The 21,514-nt window shown below is 37.5% G+C and overlaps 1 long non-coding RNA gene across 12 annotated transcripts in view; it reads left to right on the top strand.

Annotated features, from left to right (window-relative positions):
* Positions 1 to 21,514, top strand: part of LOC129488535 (uncharacterized) — a 273,237-nt gene that overhangs the window by 73,529 nt on the left and 178,194 nt on the right. For 4 of the 12 annotated variants that reach the window (XR_010122315.1, XR_010122312.1, XR_010122309.1 and 1 more), the window contains one exon: positions 17,984 to 18,023. The exons of the other annotated variants lie outside the window; for them this stretch is intronic. This is a non-coding gene — a long non-coding RNA (uncharacterized lncRNA). The remainder of the gene's footprint in view (positions 1 to 17,983; positions 18,024 to 21,514) is intronic. 12 annotated transcript variants of the gene reach the window in all.

Here is a 21,514-nt window from a genome sequence, read left to right as displayed (position 1 = left end):
TGGCTTCATCAGGGAACAGCAAGGAAACCAGTGTCACTGCTGCTACCAGGGTTTTCACTCCCATACAGAGAAACTTCTTTGGGGTCTCCTAACTCCCACTTCATTGTTGTTTCAAGGATAATGATTGAATCTGTGAGACGATGCAAGACAAATTACTCAGAAGGCCAAGCCAACAGCAAAGAGTAAATCCTACAGTTATTGTTAGGACCAATAATAATGAGAACATTTACAGGGGGAGAATACTCGTTTGTTTGCTTGTTTTAACGAGATTTTTAATTTCTCTGGGTCTCTGACTCTGGACACTAGATCACTGCTAAAGTGTGATGCCTGCAGTTCCTCAGGGTGTGGGTGCCTAAAGGACAGAGGCAGAGAGAAATCCACTGCCACTCTATAGCACATGCTATTGGAAAACGTGCAACCCTTGGAAACATTTTCCGATGTCAGGTTTCCAAGGGAAGGGACCCTGTTTTCTTCACCTCTGTAGATGATATATAGTTGGCTACTGTTCTGTTATCCACTCTGACAATCTCTGTATTTTCACTGGTGCATAGAAAGCACTGATATTCAAAGTGATTGTTTATATAGTTAGATTAGTATCTATCATATTTGTTACTCTTACTATTTTCTATTTCTTGCCCTTCCTTGTCCTGCAATCCTTTTTTTTTTTTTTTTTCTTTTAGGGACAGGGCTTTCTTATGTTGGCCAGACTGGTTTCAAACTTCAGGCCTCAAGTGATTTGCCTGCTTTGGCTTCCCAAAGTGCTAGGTTTACAGGTGTAAGCCACTACACCCAGCTGCATTCCTATTTTTGTCTTCCACTCTTTCTGCTTTTTTTTTTTTTTTTTTTTTCAAAGTCTTGCTCTGTTGCCCAGGCTGTACAGTGGTGAAATCTTGGCTCACTGCAACCTCCATCTCCCGGGTTCAAGTGATTCTCCTGCCTCAGCCTCCTGAGTAGCTGGGATTACAGGCGCATGCCACCATGCCCGGCTAATTTTTGTATTTTTAGTAGAGACAGGGTTTTGCCGTGTTGCTCAGGCTGATATTAAACTCCCAACCTCATGATCCACCCCTCTTGGCCTCCCAAAGTGCTGGGATTATAGGCATAAGCCACCACACCTGGCCCACGGTTTTAAATTGAGTATTTTGTATAATGCTCTTTTTTTCCCTTTCTTATCAGTTATAATTCTTTTTTCACTTTTTTTAGTGGTTATCCTAGAGTTTACAATATACATTTACAACTAATCTAAGTCTGGTTTCAAATATCACTAGAGTAATTCATAGATAGTGCCCGTATCTTAGTAAAATAAACCTAGTTCCTCCTTCTTGTCTCTTGATTCATTTATGTTATTGATTTCATTCATATACATGCATATGTTAAGTATAATATACATATAAGACATATACATAAACACATGTAATTGAATTCGTTGTTGATGTGATGATTTTAAACAAACTGTTTTCTGTTAAATCAGTTAAGAATAAAAAAGTATTTATTTTACCTTCAATTATTTCCTCTTCAATGTTCTTCCTTTCTTATGTAGATCTGAGTTTCTGACTTATATTATTTTCTTCTCTCTAAAGGACTTCTTTTGACTTTTTTTGTAAGGAAGGTCTACTGGCAACAAATTCCTTCAATTTTTGTTTGTTGAAGAAAGCATTTTTTTCTTTTTCAGTTTTGAAGGATAATTTCACAAGGTATAGAATTTTAGGTTGGCATTTTATTTGTTTGTTTTTCCTCAACTCTTTAAATATTTTACTCCACTCTCTCCCTGCTTGTATTGTTTCTGAGAAGTAATATGTAATTCTTACCTTTGCTCCTTGATAGTTAATGTGTCTGTTTCTTCTGGCTTCTTTCGGGACTTTTTCTTTATTTTTGTTTTCTGTAGTTTGAAAATAATATGCCTAGGTGAAGGGGGTTTGTGTGTGTGTGTGTGTGTGTGTTTGTGTGTGTGTGTTCTAATTTATCCTGCTTGGTGTTCTCTGAGTTTTTTGGACCTGTGGTTTGGTGTCTGACATTAATTTTGGGAAATTCCCATCATTATTTTTTCAAATATCTTCTGTTTCTTTTGTTTTCTATATGTATTTTCTACTTTTATGTATTAAGGGGGTACAAGCACTTATTTCTTACAAGCATATATTGCATAATGGTGAAGTGTGGGCTTTTAGTGTACCCATCACCCAAATGGTGAACATTGTATTTAATAGGTAGTTTTTCAACCCTTACACTCCTCCCTTCTTCAGTATCCTTTGGTCTTCAGTATCCTTTATTCCATTCTGTATGTCCATGCACACCCATTGTTTAGCTCCCAGTTATGAAAACATTTGATATTTGACTTTCTGTCCCTGAGTTACTTCATTTAGGATAATGGCCTTCAGTCACATCCATGTTGCTGCAAAAGACATGATTTCATTTGTTTTTATGGCTGAATAGTATTCCATGATGCATATATACAGTATATATACTGCATATATATAGTATTCCATGATGTGTATATATAACATATATACTGTATATATGTGGTGTATATATGTAACATATAACATATACACCACATATATACAGTATATATGTGGTGTATATAATATTTCCAGTATATATGTGGTGTATATACTGTATATATAACATATATGCAGTATATTTGTGGTGTATATATGTAACATATATATGGTATATACACTATATATGTAACATATATACTGTATATATCCTGTATATATAACCTATATACATTATATGTTACATATATAATAGATAATATATGTAATATGTTATATGTTATATGTAATAATATATAATATATGTTACATATATACCTTATATATGTAACATATATACACCACATTTTTCTTTATCCAGTCCTCTGTTGATGAACACTTTGGTTGATTCCACATCTTTGCTACTGTGAATAGTGCCGTGATAAACACCTGAGTGCAGGTGTCTTTTTATATAATGATTCTTTCACTCTTTCTTCTCCTTCTGGTATGGCGATTACACATACGTTACACCTTTTGTGGCTGTGCCACAGTTTTGAATATTCTTTTCCGGTTTTTTTTACCTCAGTCTCTTTTTCTGTTTGCTTTATAGCTTTGAGGGTTTCTGTTGAATAACCTTCAAGCACAAGGATTCTTTCCCCAGCTTGAGAACGTCTACTTTTCCAGTGTCCAGTCTACTAATAAGCCTGTCAGAGTCATGCTTTATTCCTCGTATGGCATTTTTTTTTTAATCTCTAGCATTTCCTTTTAGGTACTTTCTTAGGATTTCCACCTCTCTTCTCACATTGCCCATCTGTTTTTACATACTGTCCACTTTATCCACTAGAGCGCTCAGCATAATCATCATAATTGTTTTAAATTACCAGTTTGATAACTCCAATGTTCCTGCCATATCTAACTCTAGTTCTGATATTTGGTCTATTACCTCAAGCTGAGTTTGTTTGTTTATTTACCTTTGGGGATGTCTTGTACTATTTTCTTGCTACCTGGACATGATGTAGTGGGTAAAAAACACTGCAGTAAATAGGCCATTATTAAGGCAGTGGTAATGTATGGGAGGAGGGGGAGTCTCCTATCATCCTATTATTAGGTGTCAGTCTTTTGCTGAGCTTGTGTTTCTGCACTGTGACCTCACAAGAGCTTCTCAGTCCCCTACTCTTTGGTGGGACTAGATGGCTAAAGCAGACCGAAGTTGGGTATTTCCCATCCCCCAAGTCAGTTAAGTTCCAATGAAACTCCAGCAGGTTAGGGTCTGGTAAAACAATTCCACTTGAGGGCAGGCCTGGTTAGGAAAAACAGAATGTTCTGGCATAGTTTAAAATGGCAACTTTCCTCCCCCACCCTACAGGAAGCACAAGGGAATTTTTCTCTTGTCTTCTCTGTGAGAACCTGGTCAAGCTCCCAGAGGTAAAACCCCAAACAGAGTTGGGGGCCCTGATGACTGAGCCCCCTGGAGTGTTTAACCCTCAGATGTGTCCACACGAGGCCTCCAGCTATTCATCCATTACAGTTCAGGTTTCCCTACCCTGGCATGAGTTCTCACTGTGGTTTCTGCTCCTGTGTTTCTGCTCTGGTAAGTTGTGATTCTCTGTTTTCAACTTTTTGTTGATCCTTCCAATTTTGGGGGCAGCAGTTTTCCCTATGATGAGTTGATTTTTCAGTTTGTTCAGCTTTCTACTTTTAGGATGGAGTGGCCACTTCTAGCTTCTTACAGAGTCATAAACCAGGAGTCCTCTGCTGGATGTGCAGAGCCCAGCAAAATGTCTGGCGCATAAGGAGGCTCAATAGATTTGAACTGAACTGACCAGGGTTGAAGCAATAGGGACCCTTTTGTTAACCCAAGATGAGGCAGACAATCCAGCCACGAGTTTCCAGTTAGCATTTCTCGGCAGGGGCATCAAGGGAGCTGGTTGGTGGCACCCCCGCCTCTTTACAGAATCCTCCAAATGCAGCTGCACCCTTGGCCATCACCAAGCTGTGCAGCTGGAGGTCGAAGCCTGGAATTCTTGCCATGCTGGATCCTCACCCACATCCTCGCAGCCCCAGTGGTTTCAGTTCTCAACTTGTTCCAGTCCCCACTGGTAACCACCAGCACATGCCTCAAGAAGAGGTGGCTTGTTTAGTTTGGTGGTAAATGAAACTGGCTTCTTAGCTTCCTTTCTTTTTCCTCCATTCTCTCCTCTCCCTCAGGAAACCTGAGAATTCAATGATGTATTGGAGAAAACAAGTGCCTGCAAAGTGTTTGCAGATATGTGGTCTTTGGTCTGAGCTACCACAGAAAAGCTTCCCGCAACCAAATGAATTACAGACAGTCAGCAAAAGAAACTCTTTGCAAATGTGATTATTATAAGTGCCAGATCGAGTTCACACACTCACTTCTGGAATGACTGACAAATGTCATGGCACAGGTTTTAGGTATTTTTTTATTACAGGGTCATACATTTATACAGTAATACATTCATTTTTCCCTTCGAGTTGTTCATCTTGGATGCTGACATTTTCTGGGTGATCCCGCTAACATGTGGAGTAATGAAAAGATCTGGAGGCTCCAACACCCTCATGTTGTTTGCTGTTCACTAACCATGAGCAGGTGCTTGAACCTTGAGCACTCATTTTCCTCACTTTATCTTGTCTGGAAAATGGGCATAATAGGCCCTCTCCTAACTTCTTCCCAAGGTAATATTAAGGATCTATGTGGACTAGGAATTTTTTTTTTTTTTTTTTGTAATGGAGTCTTGCTCGGTTGCCCAGGCTGGAGTGCAATGGCTCAATCTTGGCTCACTGCAACCTTCACCTCCCAGGTTCAAGTGATTCTCCTGCCTCAGCCTCCCAAATAGCTGGGACTACAGGCACCCACCACCATGCTCGGCTAATTTGTTTTTGTGTTTTTAGTAGAGATGGGGCTTCACTGTGTTGGCCAGGCTGATCTTGAACTCCTGACATCAAGTGATCCACCCACCTCAGCCTCTCAAAGTGCTGGGATTGCAGATGTGAGCTACCGTGCCCGGCCTGAAAACATGTTATCAAATAAGATTAAAGTTTTAAATTTGTGAAATGAAATACTATCGTCAAATATTTCTCTAGCTTTTCTGCATTGTTTAGTTTAAATCTTTCTTGACTTTAGACTTTTGGTCATATTTTCATCATTCATTAGTGCCCTGGTGTTTAATTAAACAAATAAATCAAGGAAAACAAAACAAGATTCCACAGATCTTTCGAAGACTGTATTAATTTTAAATTGTATTTATAATTCACAGTTTAAGTTATACCATTAATGATAAAGCTAAATTTTCTTTAGATTATTTCATTTCTTAACCTTGATCATCTATTGGAATGTAAATAATATTGAAGCCAGTTTTAATTCAGGCACCAAAATTAGCCGAAATGCAATGTCAGAGCATTTCCCCCTATTTTCTCAAGATAAGAACTTGTTGGCTCACCAGGTCTAGGAAGATGGGTGGAGTACCCCTTCTCTCACACATGCTATCCAGACATCACCATTCTAATCTGGTGTCAGGACACCCACAGAATGGTCCCCTTTGAGAAAAGCACTCGAGCAGGCCCTTCTAGTAATAGGGCTTCCAAGGCCACCTCCCTGGTCTCCAGCCCTCACCCCTCACACTTTCTCTTTCCTGGTCCTGTCACCTCAGGGGGCAGAGCCAGCCCAAGACCTAAGTTTCTGCTTCTGGGGAAACTCTCAGCCCACCACCTTGGACTACTTCAGAGTAACCACTGCCCTCTTCAACTTCTAAAGACGCATGACTCTCAAACGACCTCTCTTCCGCCTAATGACACCTATCCCATTGTATGGCCCAAAATACCCTAAACGAAGGTCTGAGAAGGTTTTAAAAACAAAAACAAAAGCAAGCATTACTTGTTAGGAAGCAACTCTTACAGAAGGGGGCTAGAAGGAGACGAGAGCAAGGAGTAAAACCAGCTTTTATCCCATCAGCACCGAGGGGTGACAGATTAATCTGCTCCCCACCAAATATGTGCAAAACCATTAATGCACAGATTTGTGTTCATAGTGAGCTCCTTATACCTGCCTTTGCCTAGAGCTAACCAGTGGTGAGATGGGTAATAGGCACTGCTCAAGAAGGCATAAGCACTATTTTTGCTGTTACCTGGAATCTCCCAGGGCTGTGTTTGTGGCTGCATCGTGAGGTCTGTCTCTGAAGCTGGACTGCCTTCCCTTCTTCATGCAGTCGCTATTCCTTGGGGTGGATCTGGCATGCCTCCTGGTTTTCTTTGTTTTTCTTCCCTCTAGTGTTTAAATCAGGTACAACACATCCAATCCTTCCTACCATTAGGCAACTTGAATCATGAAACTAAAAATGCTAAACGTTATCTTTGCTATAATTCAGTTAATTTCTCATTTTAAGATGCCCCCAAACCTCAAGTGACTCATTTAGGAGGCAAGTCCGTTTGGATTGAACAGAGAATTACTGTTTTATTTTAAAGTTCTACCTCTGGTTACATAATCTATCTTATGTCTAATTTCATTAATGATATTTTCTCTTTCACTGCAATTAAATTTAACCAAGGTTTGTTATTATATTTTCTTCAAAACTAGCTATTGAGGCCACTTGTCAACACTGCTCCTTTTATATTTAGGAATTCATAAATTTAAACATATATCTCAATTTTGCTAGAATTTTAGATGATTTTCAAATTTTCAGAGACGGATATTTAGTTTACATTTTTAAAAAGAATAAAGTCTAATAATAATAATAATGGTAATAACTTAATCTCTGAGCTCAGCTTGGTGATAGCCTTTGAATCTTTATGTAAGCCACACACATAAAAAAGTCAGACAAGTAGATATTTACAGTTTTTTTGAAATCTGTAACTCATACGGTTTTCTTCGTTTATATATTCACTATAATAAACATGTCTATTTCAATCCCATTGCGGTAAAAAGTATGTGGTGTAAAAATGGGAAAACTTGGAACTTTTGAGGACTTACTCATTAGCTAATGTGTTCCATGAATCACTTGTAATTTTTTAAAAAATTTGGTGATGGAAGGTTTTTATTCTATCAACAGGATCCAAAGGTTGATTCCTATTGGATCAACTTTATAATTTATATTATAGAAATATTTCAGGTCCTTGTTTATCTTTCATGAACTTGCATCCATAAGGACTATTACTTGGGAATTATTTTTTATTATTCCATTTTTGCTCATTTATTTTCATATGTAACAAAAGTAATGAATGTTTATTTGGGGAGACCTGATAGCTATTGAGAAACACAAAAAATAAAACGAATTACCTGTAATATAAGAAGAAAAGTCAGCCATTCAGAAATTTGAGTATTCCTCTTCCCATCTTTTAATATCTATATGTATACACACTTATACAGGTTAATATATATGAGAGACGGCCTGATGCTATATAAAGTATATTTATTCTAAACAATAGTGAGTAAATTTCTTTTTCTGGATTTTAATATTCTTTAATGGGAAGGTCAAATAATATGAATATTTTGCAGCTCTTTAAAAGTATTGCCAAATTACTTTCTAGGAAGATTGTATTGATTATACTTCCACATAATATGTATAAAGTGTCTATTTTCCCACATCTTTAATTCAACAGGATATTGTAATTTTTAAAGCTTACTGACTTAATTGATAAAAATTGTCATTACCATTTTCATGGGCTTACTTTTGATGGATAGCAAGTTTTATTTTTTTAATCTACTTACTGTGTGTTTTCATTTCTTTATATTTATAGAATAAATTTACTTTCCTTGTCACTTTTTCTATTAGGGTTTTCTTGATTTTTAAAAATTTTTATTTAATTTTTTTGAGACAGAGTTTGGCTCTTGTTGCCCAGACTGGAGTGCAATGGCACAATCTCGGCTCACTGCAATCTTCACCTCCCAGGTTCGAGCTATTCTTCTGCCTCAACCTCCCCTGTAGCTGGGATTACAGGTGCCTGCCACCACGCCCAGCTAATTTTTTTGTATTTTTAATAGAGACAGGGTTTCACCATGCTGGCCAGGCTGGTCTCAAGCTCCTGGCCTCAGGTGATCCACCTGCCTTGGCCTCCCAAAGTGTTGAGGTTACCAGCGTGAGCCACCGCACCCGGCTGACTTTTCTTTTTTTTTAATTGATTTATAGGTGCTCTTGGTATATCAAATATACTATGCCAAATATTAGCAGTGAAACCTATAAAGCCGAAGCAGTTGGAAGTATAGTCAAAAAGGGATCAAAATCACAACCACAGTGAATTACATGTACTCCGTTCAGTCTTTAACATGTCTTGTAGCCCAAAATAATGGGGTATGGTGGATTTAAAAAATAATAATAATAGAACTGTGAGTTTTATTTTTATTTTCTTGTTCTTTCTTCAGAAATATTAGTTATCTGTATACCAGATCTCTGTTGCCTGATAAAGAGCTATTTTTTTCTTGTTGGTTTTCATGTCTTTTTTTCCTCTTCATCTTTATTTTGAATTTACCTCATTGTTTGAATTTCCTGCAGTTGATGACTGTCTGCAAAGCATCTAAATGTTTATAATTACATTATGCCACTTTAGTGTCCTCAAGTTGTTGCCTTCCTTTTGTCCAATTCCTCTTTCTTCTCAGTTTGCTATCATATCTCATTTTTTTTTTGAGATGCAGTCCCACTGTGTTGCCCAGGCTGGAGTGCAATGGTGCAATCTCGGCTCACTGCAACCTCTGTCTCCCTGGCTCAAGCGATTATCTTGCCTCAGCCTCCATAGTAGCCTGGATTACAGGCACCTACCACTATGCCTGGCTAAGTTTTGTATTTTTAGTAGAGATGGGGTTTCACCATGTTGGTCAGGCTGGTTTCGAACTCCCGACCTCAGGTAATCCACCTGCCTCGAACTCCTAAAGTGCTGGGATTACAGGCGTGAGCCACTGCGCCCAGCCATCATTTTTTATGCCTTGATTGATAAAAGCCATGTTTGATTTTACTGCCTTGAGATGGAAAGAAAATCTTCCCATTTAAAGTGTCTAGACCTAAACCTAAAAGTGTTTTTTCTTTCCTGTAGTAATTTCTATTTCTTCCTCTATCTTTCTCATGTTAAGTTTCTCTCCTTTTGTTGTAGAATATTTTGATATTCTTTTTTGCGGTTGCTGTTATTTATTCCTGAATAAAGTCAGCTCTATCTTTGCCTACTAGTTGGCCAAAAGATAGCATGGTTCTGCCACTTCTTTGTCGATTCTGTTAGATCATTTTCTTACAGCAAGTTCAAGAACCAGATTATGCAAATTGTTACTACTAATCCATTGCTCAACTAGTCTAAGATGTACTAAAAACAGGAAATTCATCTTCGTTATATAAAATATCTGTGCAGAAACATCTGTGTAAGAGGCTAGGTTTCCCAGATCTGGACTTCTGTTGAAGCCTGACCTGTTCTCCAACTATTGGTTTAGGTGTATCTGGAATCCCTGCTGATGTTAGTACCAGCCAAGGTGTCCGTGTCTCAATTGATTAGGGAAGTTCCATTAAACCTAAGGAATGAATGTCCCATGGTGGATATCAGCCTGCTAAGTTAATGAGAAGCTGAATCAGCAAAATCCATAGCCCAGAGATTGACTTGGTTTATACACATCCATCCACTCTCAGGCTTCTCACAGATGCCCCTGCAGTCTGTTAAACTTTGAAAATCAAAAGCTCCAAGGAAAATGGCATTCCTTCTTGCCATGCTCCTCTGTGATCTTGGTTCCCTGCAATTGCGCTGGTGTCTTTACTGGCCCTTTGGTATTTCCATGTCTTTGCTTTATGCTGCAGCGTCTCTTCATTAGACAAAGTTGACTTTCTTGTGTGGCTATTGTTTATCTTTCTTATCAATTTACTCCAATGGAATTAAAGAGATGCACCAGGTGGCATTTGTCATTTTATCACTACACAGTGTCGGGGGAGTTGCTTTATCAGTACTATAGATCCCTTGGATGTTAGAAGTTCCACATCCTAAGATCAAAATCTGAAGGGTCGTGTTAATAACAGTCCTTAGGCTGAGCGCGGTGGCTCATGTCCGTAATCCCAGCACTTGGGGAGGCCGAGGCAGGTGGATCACCTGAGATCAGGAGCTTGAGGCCAGCCTGGTCAACATGGTGAAACCCCATCTCTACTGAAAATACAAAAATTAGCTGGGTGCGCGCCTGTAGTTCCAGCTACTCGGCAGTCTGAGGCAGGAGAATCGCTTGAACCTGGGAGGTGGAGGTTGCAGTGAGCCAAGATCACACCATTGCACTCCAGGCTGGGCAACAGAGCAAGACTCTGTCTCAAAAATAAATAAATAAATAAATAAACAAACAAACAAACAAACAAAAACAGCCCTTAGTACCAACATTCATGCCCAGGAGGTCTTCATTCCTCTCGGGCAAGTCTGTTACTCTAACAGACACTCTCTTATTCTGATTCTTCAGTTCTCTGATGGATTTAGGGAATCGCTGTGGTTCGTTTCTTAAGAGTGTTTTAAAGGATAGCCCTGCAATGGTCAAATATAGCCCCTAAACTGAATCCAAACATTGGCCCAGCTCCACAGTGTACTGCAAGGTCAGGCACCTCCTTGCGTCTCTGTCCTAAACACCTCTCTCCTTAACATTTTCCCCATATTTCACTCAGCTAGGTCCGTCTCGTTTCTCAAGGTCTTGGCTGAAACATCATCCTTCTTAGAGCAGAGTCCTCTAATCATTCTGTCTAAATTAAGCTTTTCATCCTGTTATTAATGACAGCAACTAATTTTCCCACTTTGTGGCATCGATTGCCACAGGTATCCTTAAGTATAAGATTTCTTGCTATTTTAACTTTTGATATCAAAATTCAGATCCCAAATATATTTGAATAAAGTTATATACATATATCTGTTGCATCCAAACTTCTTCTCATTATTTGAAATATAGAAACCAATTAAATTCAGATAAAATAATATTTTTCACTAAATATGAATAGAATAAGTTTGATAGTAAAAAATACTTGTATTTATGGTTTTTCCTTACTTCTTTGTCTCTCCACTGTGAGGACAAGATCTCTCTCATTTACTCTTGATTATCTAGTACCTTGCAAATAAATACCTGAAATAAATGTTTTTTATATAACCCACAAGCTTTGGTTGCACTATGCATCTATTTTTCTTAATTCTCTAAGATTAAGAATTAATCTTAGAGATTGGTTGATTTTAGTGTTTGCCCCTGTAGTCTCTGAATGGATGTGTCAAGATGGATGCTAATGGGAGCATGAGTGGAGGTCCAAGTGCATGGTTTCAGAATAAATTTAAGGTGCATTTGTATGAGAACTAGCATACAAATGGTATGATCAAGTTATCCTGCTGTTAGTATAAGCTGAGCCAGGAGAAGAGGGGCTGGAATGAATTCCATTTACCTACCTGTTTGGGGCTGTTTTGCTTGCTTCAAATTCTGATGCCTGTGGCATGTTGTTCAAGAATATCTGGCTGGGCGAGGTGGCTCACGTCTGTAATCCCAGCACTGTGGGAGGCCAAGGCAGGCATATCACCTGAGGTCAGTAGTTCGAGGCCAGCCTGGCCAACATGGTGAAACCCTGTCTCTACTAAAAATGCAAAAATTAGCTGGGCATCATGGCAGGCACCTATAATCCCAGCTACTCAGGAGGCTGAGGCAGGAGAACTGCTTGAACCCAGGAGGTGGAGGTTGCAGTGAGCCAAGATCTTGCCATCGTACTCCATCTTGGGGGACAAGAGCAAGATTCTGTCTCAAAAAAAAAAAAAAAGAAAGAAAAGAAAACATCTTTCTTATCTCACTCCACTAATATTTTAACTAATAGAAATTCCCTCTGAAATTTAACATATGGACTTCATTTATCCTTATAATGCTGCCAGAATTTGATTTGTCATTTGTCTGGAAGAGCTAAAGAGCAAGCTCAGAAGACATAAACCAGGCATAGACCAGCAAACTAGAGTTTGCTGTCATGCCAGTCCAAAATCCCAGTCTGCATTGAACTGGATTGTGGAGTGCTTTTTAATTATGACCTTATAAATGATTTGGCCTTTCTCACTGTCCAATTGAATTTAAATAGTTTTCTAGATTTAATGTGGAAAATGAGATGACGTGATTCACTGCCAAGGGACACTGGCTGACCACACAGATTAGAACTTTTTGTGGCGTGAAGGTGGAAATGCAGATGTAACTTACAGGCAGCTGTGGAAAAGAAAATGCAGGCCAGCTGGCTTTTCCAGAAGACCTAGAAAAAGGCCAATTGTCTTCTCCCATTAAAGTTTCTATAAGTTGAGGGCTATCTGAGGTTTCCCTAGAAAATAGTGCCAGGTAGAAAAAAGAGTCCAGACTATCAGATCCCAGTGAGGGGTGAATAGAGTTTCACTAAAGGAAAAACTGGGTCTTGAGAGACTGGGCATCCTGGTGGTCTTTGTGTTCATAAAATGGGGTTCTGGAGAGGTGTTCAGGCCCCAGGGCAGGAAAGCCATTCAGACAGGAAGGCCAGCTGTGAAACCAAAATGCTTTCACTTGGGTAAGCACACATTTTAGGGAAGTGTTGAATGGAACTCACTAGATGCTTTTCCATAAAGCAGTAGCAGTGGAATGAGGCAGATCTGCAAAGCTTCTTATGTGACTCAGCGTGGGACCATGGGCCACATTACAACGGTTGGAAAGGTTTGAGGCCATCCAGGCTTTCCAAGAAATATTGCAACACAGCTTAGAGTTGAGTAATAAGATAGTATCAGGAGAGAAAAGGGGAATGCAAAAGATCCCAGATTGGCGTCTACTTAATCAGAAACAATTTTGAGAATTTGAGGGCTCCCAGAAGACAATCTAAAGTGGTTTAGTCCACATCTGGAATGTGAGAGTGTTTGGGTGTGTGAAAGTTACCTGAAGAGATTATTTAAAAATGCATACTTCTCTGTCCCTTCCAGACTGACTGCATAGGAGAAATATGGGTTGTTGCCTTGTTATCTGCATGTTTTGAAATTAAAAATGTACAGCATGATGAATATAGTTAAAAATAGTGTAGCATATGCTAGAAATTTGCTAAGAGAATAGATTTTGGGTGTTATCTGTGTCTGTTTAGAGTTCTCCAATGATTCTGTTTTATAGTCAGGTTTGGGGATCTATGCTATAGGATATAGGAATACATAAGAAAGTCTTTAAAATGGGAGGTCGTGTTTTCCCAGTGCATTTTTAATGGAAAGATTTTGAAACATTTACATTAAATTGTAAACTCATCGAGGTCAGGGATTGACTAACACTTCCTTGTATTTTGTCCACCATTTTCAAACTCATCTTCTTAAGCTATTGCTTTCATAATATAACTCCCCTTCTTAAAAGCTTATTATGTTTATCATGTTGATTTATTTTCAGGCCATAATGCTTGGACCAGACTTATGTTTTGCTGTAAACAACCAGAAAACAGAAAAAATACGTAAAATAACTGTTGGTACTGGATAACAGGAATCATAGAACTGAGCCTCTGAGAAAGGACACCAATGAGGTGACCACTGTCACAACCATGGCTTTCTGCCTATGTACACACTCCACATAGTGGCACATGAAAGTGACTCCAAGCACAGCACATTTGTCCTGTTAAGTGGAGGAGAAAGAGCTCAGTGTTTAGTGAAGCTCGGGTGACTGGAAATGTGGGGGCAGAGATTAGGATAACAGGGAATTAGACAGAAAAATAGCACCAGAAAGGTCCAGAGTTCTCCTTGAGTCTTTGGCTAAATATCAAGTGACACATGCTTAAGGTAAAATTCCCTGAGCCCAAGCATAGAAGGACCAGGATGCTATATGCTGAGAAATTCCCAGAGCTCACATAGGGTTTGTTTATATTTGAACTCTGATGAGCCAAAACAGACAGAACTTTCTAATCTTTAGAGTATTCAGCAGAAATCCTAGACAGGCCACATCTTAGCAGTGGGGTTAAATAGTCCCTAGTGTAATGGCTACCCTAGACCCAAGCTATCAGAGTTTAAACATGAACCTCAAAACATTTAAACTATTAAGCAATAACAATCTTCCAGAAAAACATTCAACATTCTATTAAAAATCAAAGTTCAGATATGCAAACACATAGTATTCAGAATGCCCAGCATGTAATAAAAAATTATGAGACCTACTAAAAAACAGGGAGATATGAACCATAATCAGGGAAATAAAATCAGTCAATAAAAATTGATTAAAACCAAGCCAGATGGTAAAATTAGCACTCAAAGACTTTAAGATAGTTATTATAAATATGCTAAATATAATCAAAGATTTAATGGAAAAACATGAATATAGTGATGAGAGAAATGGAAGATATAAACAATTTAAGAAAAAATTCTGAAGATAAGAAACATAGTATCTGAAATGGAAGAGTTCATTGGTTGTTTAGCAGAAAATTAGGCACCACAGGAGAAAATATCAGTGAATTAAAACATGGCAATAGCAACTATTTAAATTAAAAGGCAGAAGGATGAAAATTTTTTAAGAGTACCCCCTCAAAACCCAAATAGACTTCTGAAATGATAATGTTGATGGTGTGAACAGCACCATAGATCCTCACCCCAATGAAACAATCGTAACTGGTTAAAATTATTTTAAAAATTTTATAACTGTCACTAGAAATTGTTCTAAGTGTGTACAGCAAATGGGCAAGTATTTATTTTAAAAAAACTATTAAATTTTGAGAAGAACAGTAAGGGTTATGGCATTTAAGCCATGGCCCACCACTTATCCCCAGCTAACTGTGAAAATAAGTGAAGGGTGTGGTCAAGAACACAGGGCTCCCTAAACCCCAGCTCTTGGTCTAGGACCACAGTTATCATAATAGTGTAGTAGTGGCATAAGAGGAGATGCATACATCAATGGAATAGAGTTGAGAATACAGAAATAAATCTTTACATTTATGACCAAAGATTTTGACAAGAGCACCAAGACAATTCAATGGGGAAAGATAAGTCTTTGCTAAAAAGGATGCTGGAACAACTGAATATCCACACGTTAAAGAATTTATTTGGACCCCTTTCTCACATCATACACAAAAATTACCTCATTATGGATCATAAACCTAAGTGTAAAAAAAAAATACAAAACTCTTATAAGAAAACATAGGAATAAATTGTGAGCTTAGATTAGGCAGTGGTTTTGTAGATAGGCCCCAGAACCACAAACAACGAAAGACAATATAGATAAATTGGACTTCAATAAAATTACTTTTGTCCTGCAAATGATACTATCAAGAACATGAAATGATAACTCATACAAGAAAATATTTGCAAATCATGTATCTTATAAGGGACTTATATCCACAATATATAAACAACTTTTACAAATCAATAACAGAAAAATAAATTTTAATTAAAAATGAGCCAAGGATCTGAATACACGTTTCTCCAAAGAAGATATAAAAATAATCACAATACATTAAAAGATGCACACTGTCTGTGATATTTAAACTTTATGTGTCAACTTGACTGGCCTAAAGGATACCCAAATAGCTGGTGAAACATTATCTCTGGTTGTGTCTGTGAAGTAGTTTTTGAAAGAGATTAGCATTTGAATTGGTAGGCTGAGTAAAAAAGATTGTCCTCACCAATGTGGGTGGACATCTTTCAATCTGTTGAGGGTTTGAATAGAATAAAAAGGAGGAAGGGTGAATTCATTCTTTCTTCTTGAGCTGGGGCATTCATCTTCTCCTACCTTTGGCTATCAGCAATCCTGGTTCTTCAGCCTTTGTACACAGATCAAGACTTACCATTGACTCCACTGGTTCTCAGTCCTTCAGACTCGGACTTGAATTACAACACCAGCTTTCCTGGGTCTCCAGCTTTCAGATGGCAGACCTGTGGAACTTCTCAGTCTTCATAATTGCATGAGCCAACCACTTATATCTATCTATCAATTTATCTATCTATCTATCTATCTATCTATCTATCTATCTATCTATCCTATTGGTTCTGTTTCTCTGAAGAACACTGACTACAGAGCAACATTAGCCATTATGGAAATGCAATTCAAAACCACAATGGGATACTATTACAAACACCCACTAGGATACTTAGACTAAAAAGGGCAGGCAATAGCAAGCACTGGCAAGGTTGTGAAGAAATGGAAACCTCATATACTCCTCATGAGAATGTAAAAGGGTACAGCTACTTTGGCAAAAAAAATTGGCAAGTCCTTAAAATGTTAAACTTATTGTTTCCATATGACCTAGCAATTCCATTCCTAGGTATATATTCAAAAAAAGTAAAAACACATCCTCACAAAACCTCATACATGGATGTTCATAGAAGCATTGTTTACAATTTCCAAAAATGGAAACAATCCAAATGCCCATTAATTTATTCCATGGATGAATAAAATATGACATATACATACAATTGAATAATATTTGCCAAGTAAAAGGAATTAAGTTCTAATACATGCTACAATTTGGATGAACTATGATAGTACTATGCTAAGTCAAAGAAGCCAGTCACAACACATTACATATTATAAGATTCTGTTTGTATGAATTGGCTGGAATCAGCAAATCTATAGAGTCAGAATGTAGATTAGCATTTGCCTAGGATGCAGGTTGAGGGTAGGAGATGAGTCTTTGCTAATTGGCATGGGGATCTTATCAGAGCACTGGAAATGTTCTAAAATTAGATTGTGGCAATAGAAGCATAACTCTGTGAATTCCATTCAGTGAATTGTATAGTATGTGAACTGTATCTCAATAAACTATGTCTCAATATATATCTTAATAAATGTATATCGCAATAAACTCTAAAAAATTTTAGATTGCCAGAATTATGGTAAGAGCTTTTGGTCTATTATATCGTTTTGATTTGTATCTGTTTTTCTAATTCTTGTATCAGGGTTTTTTAATAAGGTGAGATGGATCTTAGGTAGTTTGTATAAAATAGTTCTTATAGGCTAGCAACTTTTAGGAAGTAATAGGTTTTCAGTAGATACTGTAATTTAATGAATTATCTAATCTCATTTCCCATCCCCCTAAGGTTAAATTTGATTATTTGTGTTTTTCTAGAACTTTCACTTTTATCTAGTTTGCAAATTGTTAGTAAATATTTTATAACTTTCCCTTTAGGTTTTAACAGTTTTCTAAAGTATCTTCAATATTTTTCCATGTTAATTTTTAATATTGTATAATTTTGTGTTCATTCTGGATCAATCTAGTCAGAGACTTTAATTTTTAAAAGAAATTGTTTTATTCATTATTTCAATTGTTTTTTCTTAATCAACTAATTTTTTACTCATTTTTTTCCTTTTAAGTTTTTCTACTTATTCTGTTCTTATTTTTTCCTCAATTTGAATGTCATGTTTACATATTTTTAATCTGGAAAGGTAAATAAAGACTTGATCATACAGAAATTTTTGGGCCATCATCCTCTGGAGACTTCAGAATCTCAGCTTGGAATTTCAAATTTTTATAGCATTTCTTTGATTCTATTACATTTGACTTACTTTTTGTAAAGATGTAATCCTTTAAGCAAATATCACATCCATCATTTCTAACCTAGAAAATGTTATTTTGCAGAATATGGTGTGGAGAATTGGCCCAATAATTGAATAAGATGGTATGTATTTAGTATAAAACATTCTTTTCAAAAAACATTTTGAGTAGTCGCAATAAGCACTCTCTTATTTGGCAGCACATGTTCTAAAATAGCTTAGAATACGTCCTGATCCTTGAAGAAGCTTTATGATTTCCAGATTATGAAAACATCATGTCTTGATAGTTGGCATAAATGAGCCATCTTTCATCCAGCTGTTGGTAGAATGCAGGGAGACGGGTAAAGGACGGCATACGTTTAGTGAGTATCTGATCCACTGGTGTGGAAAGGTTCACCAGGTGTTTGGAGGCCGCTTCCATTTCCAAATATTTTGGAAAGACTGACTGCCAGATTAAAATTGGAATTGAATTCAATGAAAGAGGCAAGGATAGCTAGGATTTATTTACTCCAGTCCCAAGTTTACCAATACAGAAATTGTGTCCTAATAACTGTTGATGATGTATTAAATATTTCAACACTTTCCCATTTAGAGAAAAAAAAAAGCACAGCTGTCTGCCATTGCTCATTTCTGGGGGCAAATGGGAAATGGGTTAAAATGAAGCTTGTAAATTATGGGGTCCTGATCTAAAACACTGGAATTGTCCATAGAGAAATAAAGCATTGCATGTGAAAATCTTTGTAAAACAACATGATTTATTAAGAAGATCATGGTCTCTGAAGGGGGCTAGGTAATACTAGTGTTTTTATCTCTGTCAAAACCTGATCTCTCTATATTTCAGTTTTCTCATCTCTAAAATGAAAATAACATTTTACAAATTGCTTCATAAATTGCCTTGCATGTGCCATGCAAATGTTAGCCAGGGGAGGTAAATAATTTTCAAGACTGTATTACTCCCAAGCAGTACACGTGTTTTCACTTATGCTAGAGGGAGGATTCAAACCCAAAATCTCAGAAAGGCCCCCATTTTGCTCTGCTAGTTTTCAATATATTAATCTGCATGCAAGAAACTGCTCTTCCATCGTTTGGCCTCAGTTTTTCTTGCTCCACGGCCTCTCTTATAAAATCCTTTCCACCATGCAAAGGTGGTTGTTACAGTATATTTACCTTCCTGAAGAGCTCTTTGGGAAGATCAGTCAAGGATGTTTTATTGCCTAGATATAAGACCAAAGATAAGACAGAAGCTCAGCTCTCTGACCTATGCCTAAATTTCTTCCTGCCCCTCCCCCATAATTCTTTGGAAACATCACACTTGTGATTTTATCTTCGTATGCAATTCACACAACACTTGTCACACCTTTAAATTTAGCTTATAGGCCAATGAGGTCAAGACAGTCTGTTGTGCTGTCGCCTGCCTCATATTTTTCACTCAGCAGACAGAATATCCTCCAGTTGCTTTCCTAATTGAAGCAGCTGTCCTAATTAGCAGCTCTAGCATGGTGGTTTCTCCAGGTCAAACACTTTTGACCTGCCACCTTCTGTGGCAATATTTGATTGATGTTTTAAATTACTGGCTATAAAGAAACACCATAAAATATTAAGATAGTCTGAGAGATTTTGATGTTCTTTTAATATCCAGATGGTTTGCTTCTTTTCCAAAGCATCCCATAACTTCTGACTCTAACAAATTAGATTTTTAGGAACTGATGAAAAGGGTCAGATTCTAGTATTTTCTGCCGTCAAAATATCTATTACCAACTAAAAGTCAAAATTCCAATCTTAAAGCTACAAGATATTTTCTTTTTAAAGGAGTAGGAATAACGTATTTTTAGGTTTGAAGCCACCTTCTAAAGGGTGCAATGTTGGGTCACCATGTCACTTTTCATTGCAGTGTAAGATGTTAATTCTATTCTAACTCAGTGATGAAGACTCTTTCTTGGATATCTACATATTGTGGCATATATCCTTGATTATCCAAATGGGGTTCAAGGTCCAATAGCATCAGCATCCATGGGAACTGGTCAGAAATGCAGCCACTAAGGCCGCACCCCAGACCTACTGAATCAGAACCTGCATTTTAACAGAGGTCCTGGGACTGGTATGCACATTAAAATCTGAGGCCTATAACATAGAGGACTTCTGTACAAGTGAGATACCACAAGGAATTCTCAGAAATTCAGGGGCAGCAAAGGATACTGTGCAAGAGCTGAAAGCCTTGAGATAGCTGGTGGTAATAGTCACCAACCATTAAATATGCGTTGTTTCAGTTAATGTGACTCAATTTTAAAGCCAAGTGCTCAGAGTCTACATCTCCGATAGGAAGGACAAGCATGAAATGTGCCATTCAGATATTTCCTAACTCAAACTGTGGGCAATTTACTTACTTTTTTAAATTAGAGATTTTGATAAAAATGAATAAAGTAGTATTTTATTAATGGAATTTATTCACTTATTAACAAAAAAAACTGAGCTTTTATTATGTGCCAGATACAGTGTCAGGCAAGGATAACAAAAGGGTGAATGGAATTTGGACTTTGTCTATATAAGACTCATAATTTAGTTAGGAAGTCAGAAGAATAAACCTATAATTATAAGGTAAGTGTCCTTCTAGAAGGAATCACAGTCTACTTACTGTGGGATCATGTAAGAAGAACCCTTATAGTCTCGCACTAGCATAGGGGTTTTGTTTTAGGAGTCCACATGAATTGGATCACTTTTCAATATTCACAATGAAGAACACAGGTTAGAAGGGGCTTTAGAAATAAAGTAATAGTATTCTTTTAGGACAAAAATTTAGGACATGTAATTTGTCAGGTACTATTTTATGTTCAAAGACAAAGAAACGATGTATTTTCAATAAACGTTGCCCTAGAAAATCAAAATATACTATCTTCATATTGACTTTGACCCAGTCATGGAAATGATTTATAGGTCTTTGTCTAGCAAATTGAAGTGGGGAACTGGTGATTTTCTAGACTAAGGAAATACCTTAGTGAAAGGCAAGAGGTTTGGAATAATATTCATTTATTCAATTAGTACAACACATATTGATTGAGCCTTACTACATATTAGCCACTGATAATAGTCAGCAAAATAGTTTCTCTGCTTTTATGAAGCTTGGATTATAGTAGGGGAGATGTAAAATAAATCAGTAAATATATAACATTGGCCAGGCGCGGTGGCTCACGCCTGTAATCCCAGCACTTTCCGAGGCCAAGGCAGGTGGATAACAAGGTCAGGAGTTCGAGACCAGCCTGGACAATGTGGTGAAACCCCGTCACTACTAAAAAAATACAAAAATTAGCCAGGCATGGTGTCATGAGCCTGTAATCCCAGCTACTCAGGAGGCTGAGGCAGGAGAATTGTTTGAATCCGGGAGGCAGAAGTTGCAGTGAGCTGAGATCGCGCCACTGTACTCCAGCCTGGGCGACAGAGCAAGACTCCATCTCAGAAAAATAAAAAAAAAAATTATTATATATATAACATGAAAGCTGGTGATAGGTGCTATCACATAATTAAGATGTCAAGGAAACAGAGTTGTGGAAGAGGCATTACCGTTTTCCATTTTATGAACAGGAGTCAGAGAAGACCTTTAGAAAACAAGTGGCCTTTGATC

Source organism: Symphalangus syndactylus, chromosome 8 (assembly GCF_028878055.3).
Source record: "Symphalangus syndactylus isolate Jambi chromosome 8, NHGRI_mSymSyn1-v2.1_pri, whole genome shotgun sequence".
In the NCBI taxonomy this organism is placed as follows: domain Eukaryota; kingdom Metazoa; phylum Chordata; class Mammalia; order Primates; family Hylobatidae; genus Symphalangus; species Symphalangus syndactylus.
The sequence above is the reverse complement of the archived record's forward strand: the minus strand, read 5'-3'. Positions and strand labels throughout refer to the sequence as shown.